General features: G+C 44.2%; 1 protein-coding gene across 1 annotated transcript in view; it reads left to right on the forward strand.

Annotated features, from left to right (window-relative positions):
* The window catches only part of VSTM2L (V-set and transmembrane domain containing 2 like), a 348,873-nt gene that overhangs the window by 71,008 nt on the left and 249,883 nt on the right, over positions 1-27,982 (forward strand). The gene's annotated exons all lie outside the window — the stretch shown is intronic.

Below are 27,982 nucleotides of genomic sequence, written 5' to 3' on the forward strand. Positions count from 1 at the left end.
ACACCACCATACTCTATGCCAATGCACTCTGCACAGTCCACCCTAATCTATGCCACTGCACTGTACACAGTTCTTCATGACACCAAAGCCAAAACACATTGGGAAAGTCAATAGCACTTGCATAGACGAGACCTATTGGCTTTGCCAAATCTTGTTAGAAATTCACTGCTTTTCTACACATTTCCAGAGCACTGGAGCGATACTTTTTAGGTGTATTTATTTGTACTGGGAACGTTTTTTTTTTTTTATGGGTTTAGGTTTTTGTTTTATGGTGTTTTGTAATGTTCATAGCTTGTTCATTGAACGTTTTGTTTTTTGTATATATGCCTTGAATTTTACCTCTATCTGCAGTGCTTGTGCTTTTCAGGGAATCAGCTATGCTAAACCAGGCCTATGTTTGCTAAATCCTCAGCGGCATCAGAAGTTAGTTATTGTCTTACGCTTGACTCTTTCAGCGGTTGTCCAAGCCTCACACAAATACAAGACCTTGAGTGTTAACCACAATTTCTGATAATTAGAGGGTCTCTCACCTTCTGTTCTGGCTTAGGCGGCTGGTACCTGATTTCCCAGACCTTGCAGAGTTGGGTGCTTAGGGCTAGCATCGCTTTATTTAGCGAGAGTCCCTGTTCACCTATTCCCATTTGCCCAACAGTCAGGTGGGCTGTGATACAGACCAGTACGTGCTTGAAGAAAGACATCCAGCACTTCTGGTCAGAATTGGCAAACCCATCCACTGTCATTTGCTGACTGCTAGTAGTGCCCCTCCATTGACCTAGTAAATATGCTTTCTCTGTCCCTACCAAATTTCTAAACATTTAGATGCTATTTTGATTACAGTATTGGCATTTTATCTTCTACCCATATCATTTCTGCCTTGCATCACCATGCCCAAGCAGGCTTCTTTCAAGCTATTCACAAAGCCCAACAGAAGATCCAAGAAAGCACAACTAGCACCACACTAAATGACACAAAATCTTCTCTCAACAATCCCTGAGAGATAAAGATACCATCAACCACTTTATCATAATTTTATTTTATATATTTATTTTTTTGGCAGTTTTATATAGTGCAAACCCGGCCCAAAGGTATCAGAGCGCTTTACATGAGCACCAGTTGCATTACAAACGGACACATCCATTTTTGTAGGCACGGGAGATTAAGTGATTTGCCCAGAAACACAGGATGTTTGAGCCTCTCGCCTGACTCGAACCTGGTTCCCCAGCTTCAAAGTTGTGTCCTCTTTAAAGGGACATGGCTAAGAGCGACTTGTCTACTTATGCCATACGACCTTGTGTGCCAAGGCTATAGCGGCACCCAGGAGAATAAATATGAGTGTATCATATTTTCAAAAATGTCAACTATGAACATTACCATAACAGTGAAAGACTCTTGACACAGGTGTGAAAGCCTCCAACATGCAGAGTGATTTTCAATAATCTATAGGCCAGAAGGCCAATCTCGCTAGGCATGTTTTTACTGATACTTTTTGCGGCTGTTAGAATGCACTGACCTAGCTGAGATCTCAAGGAGATGTCAACATATGAGTGGATTTCCCCAAAGTACTAAGTCAGAGAAATCTTCTTCTGAACATTGAAGCCTGCACTTCTAAACATCTGGCGACAGCCCCTACCCATTCTGCGACATATGTAGTAGATTTACCAAAGTGTCCCAATGATCATCACTTCCTCATTCGTCACCACATTCTTGAATATATTTCCGGGCTTCATTGAGCAGATATTGTCAGTAACTCTAGAACTTCTTCCCTCTAGGAGAGTAGCGGAGGCCACCTGGCCAGCGGCTATGAACCACAACCAGTCATCCCGGCCTAACTTTAGTCTGCCGACCAGATCATCCACCAATTCTCTGTCCTAACTCCAAGAAGCCACTGTGATAGTAAAGAATAACAACAACTCGTTTTTTATTTTAAGATTTAATCCTACAGTTTACCATTTCCAGGTGCTGCAAATAATAGGCATTTTGTATGTCCCAATTTAGTTTCACTCAAATTGACAATATTGGAAGTATAGAAAGCAAACTTGGCCCTATTGGAATTTCTGCTAGGTTGGTTCCACAGAGGTTCCCATGTGATTTCACTGTAGTAAAATAATATTTTACAGATTTCATTAATTTCTTCGAGATTGATATCGGAGGAATTATAACCAGGACCCTGTGATTAATATAATTGTTTTATTTATATTGCAGTATCAATTTCATTTTAATCCGATTTTAATTTAGGTTTTTTTCTATTATCGCTTTCATCAATACTTTACGGTTTGGGAGCAGCTCCTGTGACTCCATTCATTTTGTTTTCCTTTTTAATAAATGGGAGAGACCTCTAACCCCCACCTCTCTTGATATTGTCACCACCTTTCCCATTTTCCTTTCTTTAATTTAAGCCTTTCTTTCTTTCTTTTAACTGTTATTACTACCCTGTTGTTGTTCAGATTTATTTTTTGCTGCTCATCTTTTGTTGCCTAGCTTTTCTCATTTTTTTTGTCTCCCGAAATCTAATTTCCGATTTTATGACGTCTACTGTGTTTATGCCAAAACACAGTTTAACTCACTGCATCATCGCTGCCGGCCTGTCAAGCTCCCCAACAACTTGCTGCGTTGATGTAAACCGTTCCAGACAAGCTGCTGATGAGCACCAGCGTCGTGTCTCTTTTCTGAGGCTGTGTTCATTCGTTTTTCACTCTTCAAGAAATCCTGCAATTTGAATTTCACAGCTGCAGACTTGCATATCAGACCTGCCGTTTATTTGTCTGCGGCGCGTGGCGACAGGTGCTTCACAGAGGGACCGGAAATGTAAATGAAAACACTTTGCTCGTGAAATTGACCTAATTCCGCTAGTTTCTACAGCGTTAGTAGATGTGTCGCGGTGGGCAGAATAGGTGCTGTTTTACACGAGGGTCCTTTTGTAGCCTGCCCCTCTCACCCCTCAAACCCCCCCCCCCCCCCACTCCCCCTCCCCAACTTTGGAAATGGCATTTTTTCGCCTTGGTCAAAACTCTGCAGCAAAACGCAGCCAGAGGGGAATTCTAAATTTGAAATCATAAAAATCCCACGGGTTCTTGCCTACAATGTGCCCCACGACACTTTTGCGGATCTCCCAGGGTCTTATATCAAAGCTCTGCATCAGAATTAATCTTTCCAAGTCCAGTTCAGTTTCGGAGTCTTGATGGTTGAGGACCGAAGTAGGCAGTAACCGTCAGGACATATTCATAGCCTAGGTGATCATCAGTGGCCCAACAATGGCACCCACAGCCCCACGTTGGGGGCCCGAGTTCCAGTCATTCCCCCCACTCCCCGTAATGGTGCAAGGGTGGCGGGCCCCTGGCTTGAGTGGGGTCCTGTTGTAATGCACTTTGTATTCAATGCACTCTCCCTACAGAAGTTCTCTGCCTTGCTGCTCAGCCTATGATGAGGTCAGATAGAATGTTGAGTGTGTTACGCATCTTTCTTCTTTGTAACAGGTCCCCTTCGTGTACTTTGCAGGGGCGCCACCTCAAGACAATGTTGCACACAGTAATGCAATAATGCAATAATGCAAGCGGGGAGTGGGGTGGGAGAGAGGGGGTAAAAGAGAGCAGTATAGTTTATACATACATCACACTCTTTCGTCTCTTACTCTCTATACAACTGGATTGGTAATAGGTTAGTTGGTGTCCTGTCATGGCCTTGTTCATAGTGCCCAATATCTATCGTCAAGAAGGTCCAGTTATCTATTGTCTATATGGAAAAAGCCGCGAGATGGACGTCATGCCTGGTATTTGATAGCTCTAGGAGGATGGGTTGGATATATGGGACCAATGTGCTATGTTGTGTTCGGGGAGAATAGTAGGAAGGGCGGATGCGACATCTGGCGGGACATGTCGTGGGGGAGGCGCCTGTTATTGGTGGGAGGGAAACTGTACGATAGGTGCATGTCTGTCATCACTAAGGGCTGTATCAAAAGTGGTGCCAGCCAATGGAGCAACAAAGGAAGAGAGAGGGAGGGGAAGGTGGGGGTTAGGGGTTGCTACCCCCCTTTCAGTGCACAGTGTCCTGAAAGAAGAGCTCCCTTGTCTGAAAGAATGTTTCCACTCTTTCCTGCAGGTTGCCTAAGGTGCGCTCGTAGGTTGCCGCCTGAAACATCGCCAGCAGCCATTCCTCGTGTGTAGGGGGTGTAGGGCAACGCCTGTAGGGGGTGTAGGGCAACGCCAGTGATGGAGAATGCATACCTTGGCTGTTTTCCAGGGCTGTGTGTAAGAGGCGGTGCTGAATGCTGGGGAAGTTCGGGGACATCCCCAAATCGTGCAGTCAATACGCTGGTGAGCATTTTTATGTCACCGTTGAGCAAGGAGATGGGCCTGTAGCTGCCCCACTGGAGTGGGTATCTTACTGGCTTGGGCAGGACCGCTATCACCGCTTTGTTAGATATGGTGTCTAGTGAGCATGCCTGTTCCACCACTTGGAAGGCGGCAACCCCCTCCCAGCTCGCCCATCTGTAGAACTCAATGGGGAATCCGTCTTCTCCCGGAGCCTTACGGTAGGGGAGTCTGGTTATGGCCTGTGCTACCTCGACCTTCCTGATTTCCCCATCGAGTAAGGCCTGGCCCTCCTCACTTGGGCTGGAAGGTGCAAACCCTCGAAGAAGACCTCTAGGCAGTCAGCACTAGCTTTCTTCTCTGGAGTATAGAGAGTCCGATAGAAGGATGCAAATTCATTGACTTTTTTCATGTGGATGGGTGAGGATATCTCCATGTGCAGAATGGTTGGAGGTATGGCAGTGCAGCCAGGAGGTGACCCGCATTTTCACCCTGCTCGTAGTGGCGGGCTTTATTGTCTGTAATGCATATTCTGCTTTGGATGTGTATAGCGTGTTAAGATTCATATGGGTCTGCTCCAGTTGGCAGTGCAACAAGGTTAAGGTTTTTGTGACAGAGAGACGTGTGAGGCTCATGTCTGTGCCTCCAGTTCCCTCTGACATGTCACTCTCCTCGCATTTGCCAAAGCTGCGTCTCTCATAAGTTGTGTGCAGATGTTCACCATTGTGGCTGCGCACAAAATCCTATTGGTTGAGACCGAGCCCTTATTGTTGAATGTGGAGACATGCGTGTGTATATGGGCTTTATCGTGGGTTGTGCGGTATTGCGCTATGTTCAGGCGCCAGGGTGTGCGGCCCGGGGAATCCAGACAAAGGTCTAGGGCGAGCAGGACTGGAGCTTGGTCAGAAAGCGCGGTTTCCAGGACACATGATTCCCAGGTGATGGCCACCACCTGGTGGTAGATCAGAAAGTAGTCTGACCTGGATTGGGTTCTGTGTACCGGTGAGAGGAAGGTTTATTCACTATCCTCTGGATGGGAGACCCGCCAATGGTCCACAAGTCTGTGGTCAGTGGACACATCCCCCAGAAGGGCCCCGTCCGCATTGTTACCCATGTCTAGTGGGCCAGTCCGGCCCAGTATTGTGTCACGCCCCAGATTCCTGTCTCCCTCAATTACGTATTGTGAGGCCCAAATCTCGGTGAGGAGACGGTTGAGTTTGAGGAGAAAGGGGTGCTTAATGCCGGTTGGTGCATACACCAATCCCACACAAAGTGGTCATTCTCTGAGCTTTAGTTTGACAAAGACATATTGTGGGTGAGCTGCTATGGACCACTCTCCCCACCCATTCCAGATGCAGCTTTTTGGAGTCTAGGCTGAAGAGGTGTGTCTCCTGCAGTAGGGCTATATCCCCGCACTTGAACTTTAAATAGGACAGTACCTTTCTTATGCTTTATGTAGTGCGTTAGTCCATTGACATTCCACAAGATGGCTCGTAAGTGGGGAGCTACAGGTATTGTTGTGGCTGGTCGGGCATGCCCTGGGTATGTCGGTTGCATGGGAGGTGAGGCCCAGCGGGAGAAGGGAGCCCAGGAGGCAAGGTCTTTAACTCGCTATGGGTGGCAAGGTGGGTGATAGGTCAATATGGATTGTGGGATGCACAGAGGGGAAAGCAAGGCAAAGGCTGGGGCGCTTGATCCCCTCTCACACGTCCCAGGAGGAGTTTTATGTGTGAAGGTGAGGAGGGGGAACGAGATGGGGTGAAAAGGAGGGGGAAGGGGAATAACTAGCTACCCGGCACTTACCCGAGATCAGGCCTTAGATGCCTTAGACTGTAGAACGCAAGTCTAGGCTTGCGCCGGCAACACACCGGGACAGGGCCCCACAGGGAGGGGCATTACACTAATTAGATAGTGGTGTTCATTGTATTAGTAGTGGTAGTGCCCTGGGGGGCAGCAGTCAGGGAGCATGTCTCAGGTGTGGGAGAAGGAGTCAGTCAGTGAGCGGTGTGCAGAGGCGTGTCCTTGGTACCCAGTCCGTATCTGGGTGAGAGGGTGCTGGGGCGCCTACCAGGGTCGATGGCGCACACACGATATGCACAAGTATATTGTCATGGCTTTGAGTTGGGTGGGTTGGCTTGGTTTGCTTAGGGCCTACCCTGCTCTGGGGATAAAGAGAATGGTTATAGGCTCACAGGCCTCTTAATGTGCAGCAATCATAATATATCAACATGTATCAAGATACTTCAAAATACATCAGAGCATGCCATGGTGGTGTTGTCGCTTGCAGGTACATAGCACGCAATACAGTGCTGCAGGGAACTAAACACAGCACACAAAGCACAGCACAGCTGCACTAGATCTTTCACCCATACTGTCTGCGATTTTAACTACACTGAATGTAAATACAAGCATGCAGTAGGATACTGATCCGTCCACATCCAACAGGTCATGGCCTCTGGTATTGGCCATTCTTACCTTGTCTTGGCCCTCAGGCTGAACAGACTTCAGCAGTGACAGGGACTTGTCTAGGCTCTGCTCATGCGTGAAGGCTGCCATTGCTTTGAAGGCCAAGTCTTTATTGTCCTGGGATCTGGCCACCCTCTCTGGATCTCTTCCTCTGTCTGTTTTACCGCTGTTGCACCATTGGCAACCGAAAGCGGTTAGGAGGGGCTGTGCATCGGGAAGACGTGGGGGCTGAGTGTGAGTCCAGCATGGTTGTGTCGATTGCATGAGCAGATAGGCCCACCAGGAATAGAGATAGGGCTTCCCAGATCTATCATCTGAAAGCCAGAACGCCCTCCTGCAATCAGTTTCCTCTCATGAGAAGTCCACAGCTATGTGGATTTCATGCCCCACATGGTTGTAGGGGCTGTGTGAGTGGGCCGCGGTTATGAGCAGCTGCACTTGTTTGTGCCGGAGGGAGCAGGCCATAATCTGGAAGGATCATCCTGTTTGATCCTGATGCATTTGGCTCATGCGGTGCATCTGTTGGAGCTCCAGGTCTGGGGCGAAGGTAAGGCCGGTGAGGGTGGGGAGAAGGCTTTTGAGGAACCCCGAGATCCGTGCCTTTGGCGCATTCTGGGAAGCCAAAGAAACACACATTGTCTGTGCGACTTCCGTCCTCCAAGTCAATGATCTTGTTCCTTAGGTATAAGAGCTTCAGGTCCCTCTCCTGTGTGGTATTGAGATGATCCTCTATGACCGCGAGCTGTTGTTCCATCCCATCCGCTCTGTCCTGGAAGCCTGCTATGTCCAAGGGTATGGATTTTGTTTCAGCTGCCAGGTGTTATATTTTAGAGTCCGTTCCTTCCAGGTGGTGACCTAATACCGTGACCTCCTGTAGTATGCGCTCTATTATCGATTTCTGTTGTGAGCACTAAGGGGTCCTGCCCACTCCGGCAGTTTGCATACCTCACGGTGCTATCCTCATGGGTAGCTGGGAGACAGCCTCTGAGAACAGAAGCTGGTGGGTGGATGTGCCAGTGGCCTTGCTGGTAATCTTACCACGGGCATCTCCAGCATCTGGGACTGAACTCTGGGAATGGACTTCACTGCTCCCCCTAAAAGGGGGGTTGTCTCCGCCAGTCTCTTCTCTGGTTGGTGTCTGCCCGTGATGCGTTCCCAGGTGGAGGGGTTGGCATCCCAGCAGTTTGGGCTGTTATACGCGAGGCCAGCAGGTGGATTTATTACTCCCTTTCATGGACGTTTCTCACCTGGGATGGCTTGGTGAGAGCCCACAAATCAGAGGTGGTTCTGGGGACCCTGATTTCTTCCTACAACGTAGGCCTCTGGAGGGAGACGATAGGCCTGCGTCTCCATTCGGTGGCACCTCTTTACCGTCTCACCCCCATGCATCCGGGTGGCAAGCAATAGTGAGTTTGCCAGTGGGCCCCAAAATGTTGACGGTGCTGACAATGCTTGCAATGCTGATAATGTTGACACTGAGGGCCGCCTGTGTGCCTCTCCTGGAAAGGGAGTAACTTTTAATTGCCACTCGCTTGGTGATCTCGACCACTCCTCAGGGTGCCGACTAGCTGCAGCCAGGCCCGTGGCCCTTCACAAGATGACGGCCTGCGGCCTCCAATCTGCCCCTTCTCAGGGTCTTCTTTGTGTATTTGGGGAGCCTGGATTTCCACTGGTGTGGGCAAATGGTGGTCTCCTGGGGCATCATGTGCAGTATGTTTGGTGGTTCCTATTTTGATGGGGAGTGTCATGGGCTTTGCGGTCTGGAGACTTTGTGGCGTTATAGGATCCCGCTTCATGAGTAAAGCATTTATCCTGTTGAAGAAGAGTCTCAGTGCTGTCTTCACTACACGTTACTGCCCCTCACTTACCTTCGCATAAGCCTCATGCCTGTGAAGCCAATGATGATGCTGGTGGTGTTGGAGCAAGCCCCTTGAAACTCATGGGGGGAAGGGACCCCTTCCAGGTGCCACTCTCCTGCTGGGCTCCTGGTGGGTTGATGGGCTCAGACTCACCTCATAGCTTCAGCAGGCCACAAACAAGTCCTGGGGCCTGTCTCTAAAATGGCTGCTGCCACCATCCGGTCCACCCCTTTCCTTGGTGTGGAGACCAAAGTTGTACGTATGTGAGCAAATGCGGACTCGTGGGGGGAATAGGGGGGATTCCGATCGGGTGTCTCATAATTCCAGAGGCTGGTGGATGCACCAGTACTGACTCCGCTCTGCCTCAGTCCTACACTCGAGGGTGGTGAGCCTCACCTCCATGTAGGCCCTCCTCCTCTGAGGTCCAGGCCTTGTAGTCACGTCTCCATTTGTCTCGGACCAATTCGGACCAACTTGAATTTCAATGCCCCCATCCATGACACTGGTGCCAGGGAGAAATATAAGGTTTATTACTGAAGTCTCAGCGGCTTCATAAGGTCCGCCACCTCCCCTGGGGACCCACCAGCATGCGGAGCTCTTTCCTCAAGTGGCAATCTTCTCTTGTGGCCAGACCATGCCTCCGGCCCCTCAGTTACGCCACTGGGTGTCATTGCCACAGAAGCTCTCACCTACACTACAGCAGCACTACAGATTTTGAGAGCACTTCCCAGTCCATCGGCAACTCCATGGGCCAAATCAACATAAGAAAACAAAACCCTATTTGCCCATGGGCAATGCCAAAGCAGCATTGGTGGTATTGGCATAGGTGTCCCCAAGGAGGAAAACATGTTATACCTCAAGCTGGTATGCTCAAATGCTCTGAAAGTGGATCATTGTCTATCCTACCCCCGAGTACCTAACATGCTAAGAACTCCTGTGAGTGACCCAATTGCCACCCATGTACCTATATGCGCAATGCACCCTGAGCAAAGTGGCTGCCACCTGACTGATCACATTTCCTTAAAATTCTTAGATGCACGAGGCTGGGATCATTTGCCCCAGTAAATCCATGATGCACAGGATGTGGTATCATCCTCTGACCTCCATGTCTAGTACATGTTCAAATGTATCAGGAGCAGATTTGCCCCCAGGCACACACCTTCCCAGTCCATGACATGCTAATCTGCACTGTGAGTGAAGCATTTCCTGCAACAGCCTTGTGTCTAGAACATGTTCAAGTGCACTAGGATGGATCATATATGCACCTCAACCCATATGTCCATATCATAGTCAGATTCTCTGGGAGTGGATTGTTTGCGCTCTGTCCCTATATCCATTACATGCTCCGGTACATTGGGAGTAGACCGACCCCAAACCCTTTGGTCTCATAGCCTAGACATGCTCAGGTACACCTGTGAGAGACCAGTGGATTGTGTCATTCCTACCAGTTGTTCGAGCTCAGATGGGACACCTAGTATACATGATAGCAAGTACTTCCCAAAACTCCTGTAGTTATTGGAAAACTGTAGCAAATGTAACCCTCTAAAAAGGTAGAAATGGAATGAGTTTCAGTCTCATGATACCACTTACAGATTACACTTCACCCCTGACAGCAAAGTGGTCCTTCTACCAACTTACGTACACTACAAAACACAACCAACAAGCGTAATTGAAAACTATTGTGTCCAGTTCGACACAAAAGGGAACTTAGATGAAGAAAGCACTATTATGCAGAATAAAAGCAGAAATTACCATACAGATTCCAACAACATAACACACATGAAATAGTGCTACCACATTTATCGCACTTGACACATACTTCCGCCTATGCTGAGCTGTTTACAGAAATCAACAAACATGTTTGTGCCTAGCTCAATCAGATCAAAATGTATTAAAAAAGGTGTCTACATACTGCTGCAGAGCGGCAGACGCTTTGCAAAGCATTACTGGTCTCCTTTATGATTATGATTTTTCAATTCAGGTCTTAAACTGCTACTAATGAGGTGAAACCTTTGTTGAGACATTATTAAAGTGTGTTTAAATAATAATAAAAAAGTCAAATAATATTCTACATAATATGCAACATTAAGCTGCATAAATTGGTCCTACGTTGCCCCCATAATTTCGGTGGCCTTGACTATGACCTTTGAATAAAAATGAGTCCCCAAGCCCTTTATGCCAGCGCCCAGCTATCATACTTGTCACGTATTCAGGTATTTTAGTGCGACTGAAGCAATAGAGTATTTATAATTTTGTTATTACTGCTTCGCCTCCATTACTTCCCTTTTCTTGAAAACGTTGTAAAAAGCCAGAAGGCACACCTGAAATTAAGATTACAAACCTACTTTTTGTAAAGTAGAATTACAAACACGTACTAAATATTAGTTGTTAAGGTTCAAGACAATTACAACTCTCCGACCTTTGGATTTTTCAGTGTGTCCAGGCCCGGACTGACCGTTGCGGGCACCAGCAATTCCCGGTGCGCCACACGGGTGGTGGCCGGTTTTGAGCCCCTGGGGGTCGTTTCTGTTACAGGGCCGTTTATGCAGCATAGCTGCAAAATCGGCCCTGTAACAAAATAGGCCAAAAACCGGCCCCGGCAAAGACCTCGGTCGCACCCCTAACCTCCCCCAGGGGGGCCGGCCGAGCACTTTCCCGGGCCGGTTTTGGTTCCCAGTATGGCCCTGAGTGTGTCGCACATTGGCATTGCGGTGTACTCACTGCAGTGTAGTTTGGATACTACAGCTCGCACTACAATCACGCTGTTTGCATAATGTGTACTTGGGAATTCCAATTAGGAGTGGGCGATAAATTTCGCTCCGCCAGTGTAGTTGGCCGAATTTTGGACTCTCTGCATGTAATGCGTAGATCAGGCCAAATTCCCCCAACCCCCGTGTGGTTGAGTTTTTTCTCATGCCTGGCTCACCACCTGTAAGTTGGGGAGCGCAAGTGAGATTTGGCATCCCCTAGCGCAATTTTCGGTCACTGGGAGGACACCCAGCATGATTTCCCTAACGCGGACGGTCGCAACTGTTCACGGTCAGAAAGCTTCCGATCAGATAGTAAATCGATTCGACTGGCAGCAAATTCAATCCGAGAAGTAGCGCCCTCTGGGGTGCTGCATAGTGCCATTCGTGCTGATTTTCTAGTGCGAAACGAGCTTCCAGCCGTAAAAATTAGCGCACCGTCCCTAACTTCACCAATTCATGGAACTCCAAAGAAGGTCGCTGAGTTTTCATGCAACTCTGCGGAATTCCACGTAGTGAAACTCCACAAGTTCCGCCCACCCCCAGTTCCAATGCATAGTAGATGGTACACTAACATGAAGAAAATAGAAGCAAATCACACACATTTTGCTGTGGCTTGCTCTTGGACTACTCGTCACTTACTCCTTGCATTCAAGAGTGAGTTAGCTGTAGGCACAGGTGAAATGTTCATTATGCCGGCATAATCTTGCATAGTTTTGGTAGTTTTGCATTACACTTGTTATATGATATTCCAAAATGATGCTATTGTGTCAAGTTGCTTAATTTAGCCTGCTCGCATAGGAATGCGTACAACCAGAAGGCAAGCAGATAATTTTTGCAGCATTTGTTGGTTTTCCTATATTTCTTTTCAGCACACAGTGTGTCCTTGAGCCCACAATGCACACAAAGATGTTTTTTTTTGCTGAACTATAGTATCAAATGCCGGTCTTGCGTTTTATGTAATTAGGAGACATTTTTCCTAAATTTAGCATCATTACACAAAAGCAAATTATGCAAATTTCATACACTCCTATTTAGTAGAACCACTGGCATCCTCTTGGAATTCAGGAGTAGGTCAGGAGTACTACAAGAGTAAGTCCCACCTAGTGATAACAAATTCTTTACGGATAAGGTCCAATGAGTGTACACAACAGAATGTGTGGTAAATACACTGGTAAGATGCACAGAATATGTTGTACTCCATTGTTCATGTGTGAAGCCAGCTGTAAAGCAAAATACCAGACTTCATTTGTGTTATTGAATCACAATATTTTTTTCTTTTCAGAACCAAATATTTCTTTAAGTATAGTTTTTTCAAGGTGATTTGCTGCTAGAAAAGAGAAGCCACCGAATACACCCTTTAACTATATAGTTAAAATAACAGACGGAAAAGGAGTCCGATAAGAGAAAAACTCTCCATTTGAGTACTTGGAAGTAAAAAATAGTAGTCGCCCAATATGAAAAATAAAATCATTAGTTGCATGAAGAAAATACAAAAAATAAAGATTCACCATAATAGTGATGCAAAACATTGATATAAAAGGAGAACGTATATGTAATTGAAAATATGCACAGTGATATATTAAGAATGGTGTATCAGTTTTGTCAGAGACACAATATACACAGTGAACAAAACACCATAGATATATCACACCACCACCACCAGCAAAAGGTCTTGACAGAAAAACAAATTCGCCATTTGGATAAACATAGATACCATCCACACGTGGGTACTTCGGTCATCATCAGAACTGGGTTAGTTTCCAAATATCAATCCATCTGCCAGCTGAGAAGAAGGAAAACATGCACAAAGTAGGCAAAGCAGAGAAATGTTGTCTAAGATATCTTGTTTACAAAAAATGGCAGAGAAGAGACAGAAAGGGAAGAGGGAGAGAGACAAACGAGGGAGAAAGAGAGAAATAACGGTGCATGAGAGAAAGAAAGAGTAAGGGAGAAAGAGAGATAGAAGGAGAGAAAGAAAGCGGGATGATGTGATAACCAAGTTCACCACTACACGTCCATAATATTAAGCAGGCATCTAGATAATTTCCCTATGGTATGATCTGTTTCGTTAGGGTATTTTATGTTGTGGTCTATTGTCTTTTTAGACAAGGCCTCTATTTATTGCATTGGTGTATTGACAATAACGTTTAAAGACGGGTTAGTTTGGAAAATATGTGATTGGATAATGATTTCTGTTAATAAAATATTACTCAATTCAATTCAATTCAATTTGACTTTATTCGGTTAAAAGGATCATAACCATAAAAGTACATAAAAAACAATTCATAATAAAACAGTACCATATAAAACATGAATTAAATTTGAGTACAAATTGATTTACGTAATATAAAAACATTGCTAAAAAATTCCGAAATGCAGGCAACATTAAAGATAACATCTAATTTCTGGAGTTCCAGAAAGGCAACCCTACAGCGTCTCACCCCCATTTCCCTTAAAATTGGAATAATCAATCTTTTCCTGGGTAGAGTATAATATTTGCAGAAAAATATGATATGGATATCAGACTGTTCCGATAGGTCATCACATGGACATTTAGTCAAATTACGGGACCAACAGCTCATTACGGGGAAACTTAAAGCCCTAAAGAGAATGCCTAACCTGAATCGGGTCAAAATAAACCGCGAAAATTCAGTCAAAGAAAGGGTTAAGTATGGTTGGATTTTCCCTTGAGTTGATACAGGTAGGTGGGCTAGGACAGTTTTCTTCTTAAGTTCCGCTGTCATTCTGCGTTCTTCCAGGTGTTTCATACATTTTATTTTTAGTGCCTTTCTCGTGATGTTACACATAGATAAAGGATTATCATAATAGCTCGTACAATCCATATCTCCAAAAAAGTCCCTAATGTATGTAAACCACCTTATCCTCCCAACGTAATCCAAACTTAATCCGTCCCTTAGGATAGCACGGTTCAGTACACATCCATCACTGGTCCAAGACCTATGCCACAGCAGTATTGGTTGAATTCTAATTGTGTCTTCAATATAACATTGGCCCAGTTCCATATGACAAATGTAACTTGAGACACTCTCAGGTACAGCTAAGATGTATCTCAAAAATGTGTTTTCAACAACTTGTATGGTTTTAACATTGTCATACCCCCAAAGTCCCGCGCCATAAACCGCAATAGAGACACAAGTGGCATTATACATTTTCAAGAGTTCAACAGTTGGTTTCTTCCCCATCTTTTTTGCAAAATTCTTAAGGGCAGTGATAGATTTGCAGAGCAGGGCTTTTCTTGCTTTTATCGCGTCTGTCCAATTCCCTGCTTCATGGAATAAAATACCAAGATAGGAAAAGGTGGTGGTATAGTCTATAGGGCTGGCTTTAATGAACACCCGCCTCCTTCTTCTACTAGAACCAGGGCCACAATTCATGGAGAATGTCTTAGAGCAGTTGATTTGCAAATCCAATTTAGTCATAAATGTATTAAAAGATGTTACAAGGCGTTGTAGAGCCACCGGCGTGCGAGCCATTAGTACCGCATCATCTGCATATAATAATGCAGGGATCGGTCTTTTAGCTACCCTGGGCATATCACAGGTTGTTTCCACTAGGGCATTCTCTATTCCATTTATATATACCAGGAATAGGAATGGTGCTAAAACGCAGCCCTGGCGTACCCCACGCCCTATATCAAAAGATCTAGTACATTCACCTTTTTTACCATAACGCACTGTTGCGATGGCACCCGAATACAAGTCCTTAAGGAAGGAGATTATATTTCCCTCAACACCAAGGCATTCCATGATATCCCATAATTTGCTGTGTGAAACACAGTCAAACGCTGACGTCAAGTCAACGAAGGTGAAATAAATGGGTTCACGTCGTGCCTGGATATATTTCTGCTCGAGGATAAATAGGTTCAAGCCCTGGTCTACTGTCCCCTGCCCCTTTTGAAACCCATATTGAAGATCAGTGATTATAGAGTTATCTTCCGACCATTTTTGTAGCCTGCCTAGGATTACTCTTCCTAATATCTTTACAGTGCTGTCCAATAGGGAGATGGGGCGATAACAGATAGGGGTTTGCCTATCCCCTTTTTAAAAAATTGGGACAATAACAGACATAAACCATGATGGAAGTAGGCTCGTCTTAAGGGATGCATTAAATAATTGCACTAGAAATGGGCCCCATAAATCGATATTATTTTTAAACAGGTCTGGAGGTATACCGTCTGGACCTGGGGCTTTACCGCCCCGTGTTGCTTTGAGGCTCTCATTTATTTCTTTTAGGGTAATTTTTAATTCCGTGCCATTCCCTCTCACTTCTCCCTGGTGAGGCATTAGTGATTGTAACGATGAAATCTGCTCGTCAATTGGGGTACTGTACAGGCTAGAATAATGGTCCACCCAAGAGTCCTCGGTAATGGCAATTTCAATGCGTGCTTTTCCCGCGTCAAAGAAGGGGGCCTTTACTGCTTTCCAAAAAGCACAAACATCCTTGCTCAATGAAGCCTCACAGAGCGTCTCCCAGGCCTCAATTTTAATTGCCGTCTTCCTTTTTTTCAATGCATTCTGATACGATTCCGCGCATCCCTGACCCTTAAAGAATTATGGGGGATAGCGTGTAAAGCTCTCTTGAGCTCAGAATGAGCCTTTGTACATGTGGAATAAAACCATTTTCCCTTCTTTTCCTTACTTAATTTAGAAACCACCCAAAGGTTGCCCTTAATTTGAGAAGCAATGACCTCGAACTGCGCAAGAATCTCCTGACTAGCCACACTTTCATCCAAAATGGTCAAGAAGCTAGGCAAACATTCGGTTACTAAATCACGTAGAAAGTCACTTGGAACCACCCTATCCCACTTTAGTGCGTAACCATTTTGTTTTGTTATACTTATATCAGAGACATTCTGCTCAGATCTCCCTTCTGTGGCCAGTGCCTGAAAGGGATTTATGATCTCCATGATTGTCGGGTAGTGGTCACTAAGTGGGATTTCGAGGGTCCAACACCTTTTAACCATATGCCTATGTCTAACAGAAGTTATTATAAAGTCTATTGTAGACAATACACCCCTGCCATTAAACGTAGGGGCAGAGGGGAGCTCTACTTGACCAACTTCAGTTGCATACCCTAGATCTTCAGAGTGAAGAATCTCGTTTAGTAGGTCTCCACAGATGGAATGCTTAAAGTGTGTTAAGTCAGTATCAGGGTCCAACATGAACCCACATGCTCCTTTCTGGTTTTTCTTGCATATGGTGCAGTTAAAATCTCCCCCCCAAACAACCCAAACATCCTTAACATTTTTAACTGTTTCTTTACCTAGATCGTTACCTAACATCTTAAGAGTCACTTCCAGGTTTGCAGGAGGAATGTTATTGTAAAAGTTTATAATTAAAAGACACAATTCCTTGCTTGCATCTATCCGCACTAACTGGTAATAAGGATTGTGGGAAAAAAATTGGATCTTCTGGCAGTTTAGGCAATTAGATATAAATGTGGTCAATCCCCCTTTAGGCCTACCATGGTGAACCTTTACTGCTGGTGTAAACAAGGTTTTGTAGCCTGGAAGATGGAGGGGTTCCAAGGTCCAGGTTTCCTGCAAACATAGAATTACCTTCTCTTCTATTGTTTCTAACCAGATGGGATTTTGTATTTTGGACCTAAGCCCTGCCACGTTCCAGAACATTACACAAACGGTTTCCCTGCTTGATGGGTCAACTACTGAGCATTGGCCCATATCTGGAACTGGATTATTATTGGTAGTTCCTATTCCCTGAAAGGGTGAGTACGCCAGAGCAATAATAGGAGGCGTTACAGGAGTGGGAATTAAAGAAGAACTGGTACCAGAAGTTACAACAGAACCATTGCCAGAAATGACTGGGTTGGAATCTATAACTAAAGGCAGTCAATCAACCCCATCCAGTCTGTTGAGACAGTTAAATCGGTTGTAATCATGGAAGGGTGTCTCCGGGGGTCGGAAAACTGGCCGTGCAACATACCCCCGATGTCTGCCCCTCCGTTCAACTCTCGTCCAATTACCTTGGGTTGTATCATGGTGGGTATGGTGCATATGGGTAGGGGGGAAGAAAAAGGACACTGGCAAAGTCTGAATGGTAGAGTCGAGGGATCTATTGGACCCCGCATATATATGTGAAACAGTCCTAGGATCTTGAAAACGCACCATAATCCAGTCCCCATTTATAGATTTTCTAGTTTTCCCCAACCAGGGTACCCTTCTCACCATGATGATTTCATTGTTAAAAAAGGCCGGGAGGGGTCTGTTCCAATTCAGCCATTTGATGATTTTACTTTTAAGTGAGTGGAAGTTCTCACCTTCACCCGCTTCAAGGGGGGGAGCACCAGCCATAACTACCATAAAGCTATTAGCCTCAAGGGGCAGGTCAGGTCTCCGTTGTCTGGGGGCAGGTTTATCAGGGGGTGGGGGAGCAATACTATCATTAGGTATAGCCCCATCAGGATCAAATAATATCGAGGGACAGAATATCGACCATCAAAAATATCGTTGAGAAAATATCGACAGTCAAAATATCGAGTTTCTATCTACAAACAGGTAAGTACAAAAATATCGAGTTAAAAATATCGTTTACAAAAATATAGTTGTAAAAAATATCGTATTTACTAAAAACAGTGTTAAATTAAATTAATATTAATAATTAATTACTAAAATATACTTAAAATTACTTAAATTAACTTATAATAATTAAATAATTAATGAAAGTTAAATAAATATTTTTTTATTTCATATTTATTAAAACATATATATATAGTAACAAAATATAATAAAATAATACCCAAAAACTGAAAACTGACCCTGAACCCTAAAAATACCCCTTTACCCAAAAACCCAAAACTGACCCTGAACCCTAAAAATACCCCTTTACCCAAAAACTGAAAACTGACCCTTAACCCTAAAAATACCCCTTTACCCAAAAACTAAAAACTGACCCTGAACCCTAAAAATACCCCTTTACCCAAAAACTGAAAACTGACCCTGAACCCTATAAAAATACCCCTTTACCCAAAAACTGAAAACTGACCCTGAACCATAAAAATACCCCTTTACCCAAAAACTGAAAACTGACCCTGAACCCTAAAAATACCCCTTTACCCAAAAACTGAAAACTGACCCTGAACCCTAAAAATACCCCTTTACCCAAAAACTGAAAACTGACCCTTAACCCTAAAAATACCCCTTTACCCAAAAACTAAAAACTGACCCTGAACCCTAAAAATACCCCTTTACCCAAAACTGACCCTGAACCCTAATATTTTTTTTACTATCTATATTATATACTTACATATTTTCACTATCTATATTATTTACAGTCGATATTACTTCTTACCTTAAAAAGGATATTTTGGCTGTCTATATTCTGTCCTGTCGATATTTTGTCCAAACGATATTTTTGAGTCGATATTCTGTCCAAACGATATTTTGGAGTCGATATTATGTCTGTGCACCGCCCCATCAAAGGTTGTCACAGGGAGGACTGGGCCTGCTAGTTGTAAGGAAGGAATATTAGGTTTGCTAAATTGTGTCGGGCTAAGTTGGCCATAAGAGGTTGCGGAATGGGAGCAGCAGTAGTCACCAAGGGAACTCCCGAGTTAACTGAAGGGATTTTAGTGTTAGGAGTAGGATTTGAAAGGGGATTAGACTCAGAAGGTCTACCCTGGATAATAGCCAAGGTTTTCATACTGCTTATAGTCGCCTCCAAGATAGTGAGTCTAATCTCAACTTTCTTTAGGCTCTCACTGATGGGCAGGAGCAGGGACCTAAGTAAAAATTCCAGGTTCCCTATAGAGGTAACGGGCGGTGATGCGTTAGATGAATTATCCCCAGGGGCATCAACAAGATCGGTGATATTAGTATCCTTAACAGGAGGAGCTTTATGCACGTCTACTATTATCCTATCAGAGGTAGGGGGGAGCTTAGGGGCTTTCCCGAAATCGGAATGGGGGATTTTGGTTTTACCCTGCCCTCCCCTCAACTTCCTTCTACGCTTGTTTGGCGGTGGGCCGTGCATCTCTGCCACAACTACTTGCTTCGGCTTAGTTTTCCTTGGTTTAACTATTGGGGGGGGTCTGAGTAATTAAATCAACAGCCATACTGCTAGGACTGGAGGGAGGGGTGATACTAGAAACCTGCACCGTGGATAAACAGGAGTTAGGAATACAATCCCGCAATAAAAGAGGGACGCCTTCCTGGGATAATAACTCCCGACTAGTATTAAGGGAACCTCCCTCTTGGGAGATAGAATGTGGAATAATATCACTAGGAGGCCTATTTTTCATGTTCTCAATAGAGCGGCGGCGCTCCGCCCTACGTTCTGCCAGAGAAGTTTCCTTGTCCCCATCACCCGGTGCCCGAGAGAAATAATTGTCCAAAGTCCCAATTCTAACTCCCCCCGCCTTTGCTGGTGTTCCCTCCATAGCCGGTGATGGCATTTCTGATACCTATATCAAGGTCCACAGAAAACCAGTACAATACAGGCGAAAGAGAGTAGGCCCGGCCCGGCGTCCCTCGGCCCCTGACGGCCACAGACGGTCCCGCCCTTGTCCCGGGCTTCTCCCGGGACGCTCCCGCGCAGCGGTGACTACAACTTCTTATGTATGGAGGAGGTGTTCAAGGGGCGGGGCAAACGGAGAGCGACCAGGTGCAGGTGATAACAGCGCAGGGACTCCTGGGCAATGGAGTCCCTGACCCTCACCTGGCGCTCGCAGCCCTGTACTTCCACTTTCATCCCACGGGATCCGATGTTGTCGTCCTCAGCAAAGCGCCCTGCCACACAGGCGAAGCGGGACCCGCGCAGCGGGTACCGCGAGGTCTCCCAACGAAAGAAGCAGTCCAGCAAGGGAAAAAACGGCACACAGAGGGCTCTCCCGCTTCAAGGAACAGTAAGCGTCTCCCACTGCAGCAGTAACTTGCAGGCACCTTTCACTCGGTGCTCAAGGGGCGGGGCAAACAGGGAGAGCGACCAGGTGCAGGTGATAACAGCGCAGGGACTCCTGGGCAATGGAGTCCCTGACCCTCACCTGGCGCTCGCAGCCCTGTACTTCCACTTTCAGCCCACGGGATACGATGTTGTCGTCCTCAGCAAAGCGCCCTGCCACACAGGAGAAGCGGGACCCGCGCAGCGGGTACCGCGAGGTCTCCCAACGAAAGAAGCAGTCCAGCAAGGGAAAAAACGGCACACAGAGGACTCTCCCGCTTCAAGGAACAGTAAGCGCCTCCCACTGCAGCAGTAACTTGCAGGCACCTTTCACTCGGTGCTCAAGGGGCGGGGCAAACAGGGAGAGCGACCAGGTGCAGGTGATAACAGCGCAGGGACTCCTGGGCAATGGAGTCCCTGACCCTCACCTGGCGCTCGCAGCCCTGTACTTCCACTTTCAGCCCACGGGATCCGATGTTGTCGTCCTCAGCAAAGCGCCCTGCCACACAGGCGAAGCGGGGACCGCGTAGCGGGTACCGCGAGGTCTCCCAACGAAGGAAGCAGTCCAGCAAGGGAAAAAACGGCACACAGAGGGCTCTCCCGCTTCAAGGAACAGTAAGCGTCTCCCACCTATAAAATATTACTCAAGATTAAGGGGGAAAATTTAACAAGACTTCTGTTTGGTAAACACACTTTGGGTTTTATTGATATCACGTGTATTTTCCAAAATGCCTAATTTTGCCTCTATTACGTGTTTTCTGATTATGTACCATAACCTAATACATATAGATTTGTTTGTCACAAGATTGGTGCAAAAAGTCTTTTAAATTTTTTTATTAAAAGTAACAAACACTATTTCTCTTAGGGATTAACAAGAGCCCTTAACGTAAACTCTATAAATGTTCACAGTATTTCAAAATGTTAAAATGATGTCAAATGTTTGTATTGCTCATATTTCTTCCATGCTTATGGCCACTATTGCTCCTCAATAAATAACACTTTTTTTAGGCCGTGTAGTATCCTTGAATATCAATTGCTTGGAAAGAGCTCCAACAATGTGTCTTCTCAAAAACTAACAGCATAATGCACAAAAGTGTTGCGTTGATATCAAAAGATTAAGATTTGCAAATACATAGGGTCTTTGACCACAAAATGTATTTTGAAAATATATCAGAGCCCTTTACAAGTTGGAAAATGATTTCCAATGCCTAAAAGACTTTTCCCATCCATTATGGATTGCAAATAAGATGGTACAAAAGAAGAGGCCGCCACTCCTGTTTGGGATTTCTAGTGGAATACATTAATTAATGGAGTTGGATCACAATTTCAGTCTTAAACCATTGACAAGTTACTGGCCCTCGAGAAAGGATGTTAAGTGATTCACAAGATGGAATTTGTCCGTGTTAGATAACTTTCCCTTTGTGAATCATGTTGATAACCCCCTGGAGAGCTGGCACGCCCCTGGTCCCTGCAATCTTAGCCAATTACAATGGGTTGAAATTGCGAACCGGCTTAATTAATAATAGTTAGGTACGTTGTTATGTGATCCCCTATTAATAGGCAATGTGAAATGTGACCTATTAATACATACCGTATTTTCTGGCGTATAAGACGACTTTTTAACCCTTGAACATCTTTTCAAAAGTTGGGGGTCGTCTTATACGCCGGTGTCATTTAATAAGCAAGCGAATATAGCCCAAACCCTATATTTTAAAAGGAAAAGTAGGGGGTCGTCTTATACGCCCAGTCGTCTTATTCGCCAGAAAATACGGTAGGTCGCGCCACACATTGATTCCCAATCATGAAGCAGTCGGTGTGCAAACTACATATCCCTGGGTTGTAAATGGGAATAGTACATCAGGCCCAATACCGCAATGGGAAACAGGTTTATTTTTATGCTGACCTATAGATTTGCGAAATAAATATTGATTAATGGGAGACAGATTTATGTTTATATTGGCCTGTTGATTTTTGGAATAAAACGTGGAGTAAGATTTATGTAAAACACCACAAACACTCAGACATTATTTTTCCTATGCAATAGATTTTTAAGTACAGCAGTAAAATTACATAAGATTGTTAATACTGGGGATTTATGTTGCCAATACCATGAAATAAAACGGGACATGGTCTTTTAAAGAGATACCGTTGTGATTACTCTGTGGAAACTAATATAGAATAATTATTTAATGTAATTACTTCTCACGTTCTCAGATTTATTATTTAGGTTATCTTTTGCATCTTAAAATATTCATAATTATAAAATATGGCCTCTTTTCATTACTATCGCTTTTCCACACATCACGTCATGGTGAAAACTCTTGTGTACAATGTTCCATCTCCCTGGTGCAAATCACAGAATTGATAAAGTGCATACCTTTTCCACCAAACAACTCATATAAATAGAAATATTATTTGTCATGTATTTACCAATCGTTTTTAAGAAAATTCACATAAAATCCAACTCCTAGTCATCTAGCATAAGTTTATGAATCTCCTTGAATATTTCATTCTTATACTTTTCTTTATTCTCTTTAATATTGTTTATTTATCCTTCTTACAATTATTTTCACACATATATAATTGTTGTTTCATGTGTTCCCTTTTCCTTCGTGTATTTCTTTTTATTCGCTTTTTCTTCAGATTTTTCATGTTATTTCTTCTGTAGTGTGTTCTTCATAAACTTTTTTTTAGCATGTTTTTTCCATTCTTTTTTTACCGCCAGAAGGTAGCACCTGCTCTTATTTGGCCCCTTGCTACTGGAACAAACTTCCTACTCATATAGGGAAGTGCACTGATCACCTTCTTTTCAGAAAACTTCTCAAAACTGAACCATTCCAACACTAATGCTACCTCGCTTGCTGGTCTCTGGCCTGAGATGCCCATTTGAAGGTGATTCATGCACGTTATAAGCAAAATGAACATAACAATTAACATAACATAAAGGACCCTCTATGATCAGCAGGGTACCTTTTGCTTTCACTTTTTGTGCTGTTCTGGAATTTCCACTGATCGATGATCAGTGTTTTTGGTTGTGTATTTGTATAGGGGTAGCACAGATATATTAAAGTTCTAATACAGTAATGGTTTGTGTAGGCCAACACAAACGTACATTGAGTTTAATCCTGCTAAAGATTTTTGTTGTATGTTATGTACAATTAATGGTAGGCCAAAGTACTTTGTCACTTTTAATTTGAGCTGGGTCGCCAGTTGTTGTTTACCTGAAATAGATCTACTGTCTTCTACATTGCTAGCAAGGTAAACAGCCATGATGTAATGAGTGAACGTGATGGAGTAGTTTGTTTAATCTCATTTTATCTAAATGGCTTAAAGCTGTGGAAGTAGGAAATTTACAGTACACAGTAGGTCCCGCTTCGCCTGTGTGGCAGGGCGCTTTGCTGAGGACGACAACATCGGATCCCAGTAGGTAAAAATAGCATGATGGGAGACATTTGAGGGTATTCACCGAGGACTGCATTTTCATTTCATGGATGTAGTGGGGAACACGGAAACAGAGACTAGTAATGTGCTTCTTTCGATGTTGTGGATGGAATTGCACCTCTTGTCAATCACATTCCTTAAAAAGTATGTTGCATGGAATAATAACAGGGCTGCATGTACATTTGGAAAAAACATACTTAAGGACACCAGTCCTATGGAAATGTTCTACTCAGTACCGTTTCAGAGGGTTTTTTTTCCAAGTGAATGGCAGTCTACTGCCAAGGGGCACAAAGTTCATCACATCTAATTAGTTTGCTGATTTATTTGTTTGTTTATTTATTTATCAATTAATGTATTTATGTATAAGCTATTTTTATTAAAATATGTATCTGTTTTTGTATTTATTTAACTCTTTGGGAGTTTTGTAGAATGCTGTGGGACCCCTTTTGGTTAATTCAGAACCCTAATCTCATTGTTATGGTCACTGGATTCATGGTAACGGCTACAATTTTTTATAAATATGTGTAAATGCAGATGTGTATGGGACAGTGCTTGCGGTGCTTCAGAAAAGATGGGGACTGCTCCCGCTGTCGATGGCCTTTAAGACAGGCATCGAGCCAATGCTCCATTCCACTATCATATAGGCAGACTTTGCTCTGTTGATATCTTTTTGCAGTATCCTTGTCTGTATTAGAAATTGTGAAGGCCAAAGGGCTCGTGGTGTACCCTACTTTAGCTTGCCTATGCAGTTATCCACTGTCTCTGAGTCATTAAGGTTGGTTGTACTTGCCCCAACACACTCTCTTCAACATTCATTGCCTCCCCGGCATACTGAGGGTGGTGCCAGGCCCAAATTACCCATTCTACTAACATAAAATGGGTTCCATATTTGATGGGGGTTCTCCATCGAAAGGCCAATAACCAGAAGACCATGGGATCCCTCTGTGTGAGTTTGAGCAATCTAGAAACACAATGACAGGCACCATCCTGGTGGGTAGACTTATTCTTTCATCTTTTGAGGACCATAAACTGTGTATCATAGCATTGATTAGTAGTAACAATGATATAAAGTCACAAGGCCGAGGATGCAAATAGGATCAGCAAGTTATTGTCATGAATCAACAGTGGGCTTGGCAAGAATGTGGCTCTCCCCACATTCTGAGCAAAACACTCTTTGAAACCATTGTTGTTTGTTGGAAAGGGGATTGGACATCTTTATTACAAATAAAAAACGTATGCAGGAATTGCAAAATGATTTTGAGATTAGTATTGATAGCTCATAAAAAAAGAGTGCGCTGCAAGTCATATGCTGATAAACGCACACCTCGACCAACTTAGATATAAGCCATGATTGCGACATATATACCTCATATAGTATTAGTTATCCCTGGATGACATGGATCTGTCTGAGTGAGTAATTTTCATGTTATCTGAAGTTCCTTAGTATCCTTATTCGACTTAATGATTGATTCTTTAAAATAATCACTGCACAACCTTATAGTCACAGCAGATGGTCTATGGCAACCTTGCAGGTCAGAGCAGTGAATGGCTGAGCATCTATGGTAACCTTACAGCGACTGAGCAGTCAATGATGGAGGATGATCTATGGCAACCTTATTGTACCAGCGTTTTCAGTGAATGTAGATTGACCGCAGCCTTACAGTATTAGCGCGATCAAGGAGAACCGATCAACAGCTATCTAACAGTGTCCGAGCAGTCAACGATGGGTGGTCAATGATAACCTTACACTAGCAGACCAGTCAAGGATGTCATCTATATGTCACCCTACAATGCAGAGAGGTAAAAAAGAAGTGATATGCGTCAATTTTAGAATGACAGTGCAGTCAACGAGGGGCTGTCTGTTGCAACCATAGATTTGAAGAGTGTTTCAAAGCGGCAAGATCTATATAAAACTTACGGTGGCAGAGTGGTTAACGGCAGAGGATTTACGGCAACTTTACAGTGACAGAGCAGTCAACGATGGGTGATAAATGGCAACCTAACAGTGGCAGAGAGATGAAACACTGACAAATATAGGTACAGCAGTCAACAAGCGGCGATCTATGCAACCTTCAAGTGCACAGAAGTCAATGCGCAGGGATTAAATAAAACCTTAAATTGACAATGTGATCGAGTGGTGATGGTCCACACCGAACTAACCAGGGCAAAGAAATAAAGAAGGGAGAATTTTGGAAATTTATGGCTACCTTACAGTACAGAGCGGTCAGCAAGGGTTCCATGACAACCTTATAGTGCACAGCGGTCAAAAGGGGTAAATCTATGGCAACCTTACGGTACTGAGCGATTAAGAAGATGTGATATATCTTAACTTTAGAGTGGCACCACAGTCAAAGAGAGTTGATCTATGGCTTCCTTATGATTGCAGATTGGTCAAAAAGGGGAGATACATGTCAACATGATAGTGGAGGAGGTGTAATCGAGAGGCAATCTCTGCCAACCGGATTGTTTCGGTGTGGTCAACAAGGAGCGATCTAAGGCAACTTTTAGTGCAAAGCAGCATCCTCTGCACATGGCCAAGGGATCCTGGTCCTCATTAATTCGGATCAGCCCCCGATCAGGTCCTATTCGACCCTCCGGCACGGCTTTGCACCCCCCGCCACAAACTTGCATTTGGGTCGCCTCGCTATTGCTTGCATTGACACTTTCGACAAGAAAAAGATGTCTACTAGCCACTTGTGCAAATTATGTTTTAACACTGATATCTATGGTTTTACCCTTAGCTTGGACGTTGCGTACGACTCCCTTTTATTAGAAACGATTTTATCCTAATATATGTGCAATTCAGTACTACTAACGCACTCAAGGTTATACCGTTGGTGTTATTATTACAATGGTTTTAAGTAACTGGGCAAACAATTAAATACATTGTCAAATTGTCAGCCAGCAATGGCAATTTTTTTGACTATACCATCCAGTAAGTATTTTGTAGAGTTGGTATGAGTGACCTCACATGTACAATTCACAATGTATACGTAAGGTCCTCTAAAGGGGAGGTGTAAAAAGAATGACCTGAGAAATGGGTCTTAAATCTTTTTTCTTACTCATATTCATTTTATTAATTTATAGAGTACATTTATCCAAAGCGCTACATGGGATTTGAGCCTCATTTTATAACCTAACTTAGCTTGTTTGGTGATTGTGGCTCCAAAGGTGTGCTCCCCTTTAAAGCAATTGTTTAAATAAGGAAATGAAATCCGTCGAAACATCTCCTTTTGACAAGCATACATCTCTTGTTTTCCCTCTGCAGTTTATGTCCCCATTTCTATTCATGCTCTTTCAAGCCTGGTGTGCCTGCCCTGCTAAAGTAATACAATATTGACATATAAAGCGAGCTGGTTCACAGAGCGGGTCAGGCAGAATACATTAAACTCCCTTCGATCTTGTAAAATGGAAGGCGGTGCGGCGCCTTCAGCGTGGGTCAGATATATTCATGTATAGTTAATGGGAGAGCGGCTCAGCCTGACACCCGGGGACGAGTGAATGATTGGATAGATGTGTGTACAGCTGGATGGACTTGAACATGCGAAGGAAAACAAGGGGAGATAACCTGGGGTGTGAGTGACACCTGAGTGGATAAGAATGTACTGTTGAATAAATGGATGGACTGCGGATTGACAGGATATATTTATAAAAGGGCGCATCGCGGGCAAATGGATGAGTGGGGACATGAATGCAACAATCGCTTGATTCAAGAAAGAATGACTGAATGTATTAATGAAGGTAGGTGTTAAGGAACATCCGGAACCTTGGATGAATGTGTTAACTCGCATATGACTGAATGAGGTGATGAAAAGGTGGCAGACGTTTCAAAACATTCAGCTGATTCATTCATAAGTTCATGGGTAAGTGATTTCCCAGTTCCAGTACGGAATGAATGGGGGAACATCCTTTACAACGCAACTTTTACTCCGCACTACCATTACGACGCAGCTATTACAACACAAGTCGTTACAACGACTTGCACTGGAGGGCGCTGTAGGATAGGGAATAGTTGAATTTTCTATCCAACACCTTCCCAACTATCCACGGGGACTGGAGTTGGAATAGAAAATTAAACTATTCCACTATCCAGCGCCCCCCAACGCAAGTAGTTGTAACGACTTGCGTTGTAAAAACTGCGTTGTTATGGCATGCGGAGTAAAAGCATGCGTTGTGATGTCATACATCCAATGAATGTAGGAGTGGATTAATACTTATGTGACTGTAGGCGTGCAAACCTACTT

Source organism: Lissotriton helveticus, chromosome 7 (genome assembly GCF_964261635.1).
Source record: "Lissotriton helveticus chromosome 7, aLisHel1.1, whole genome shotgun sequence".
Classification (NCBI taxonomy): Eukaryota; Metazoa; Chordata; class Amphibia; order Caudata; family Salamandridae; genus Lissotriton; species Lissotriton helveticus.